Source organism: Frankliniella occidentalis, unplaced genomic scaffold (genome assembly GCF_000697945.3).
Source record: "Frankliniella occidentalis isolate FOCC.00 unplaced genomic scaffold, Focc_3.1 Scaffold1476, whole genome shotgun sequence".
Lineage (NCBI taxonomy): Eukaryota > Metazoa > Arthropoda > Insecta > Thysanoptera > Thripidae > Frankliniella > Frankliniella occidentalis.
In genome coordinates, this window is record NW_026268577.1 from 13,457 (window position 1) to 13,809 (window position 353).

Here is a 353-nt window from a genome sequence, read left to right on the forward strand (position 1 = left end):
TTTTTTTTTTTTTTGGCGCAGGTCGGCGCTTGTCGTCTGCTTACGCGCAGCTGCTTAGCTTACGTCAAACTGCTGTTGCTGTACCGAATTGCTTACCTGGTGCTGCGCGGCACGTTGTCCTCTCAACTCGTACATAACAACCTCCCGCCCTCCACTCCTCGCCACCGCCCCTTCTCTCGCCCATCCTCCACACCCCCCCTTCACTTCTCTGTGCTCTCCTCTTTAGTTTGCATTGTTTCCCGTTAATTTGTCCCCCATTCTGTCCACGCGCTACGCGCGACGACGACGACGACGACATGCGAGAGGGCGGTAAGGAGAGAGTGTGAGAGAGAAAGAGAGAGAGAGGGGGGGGG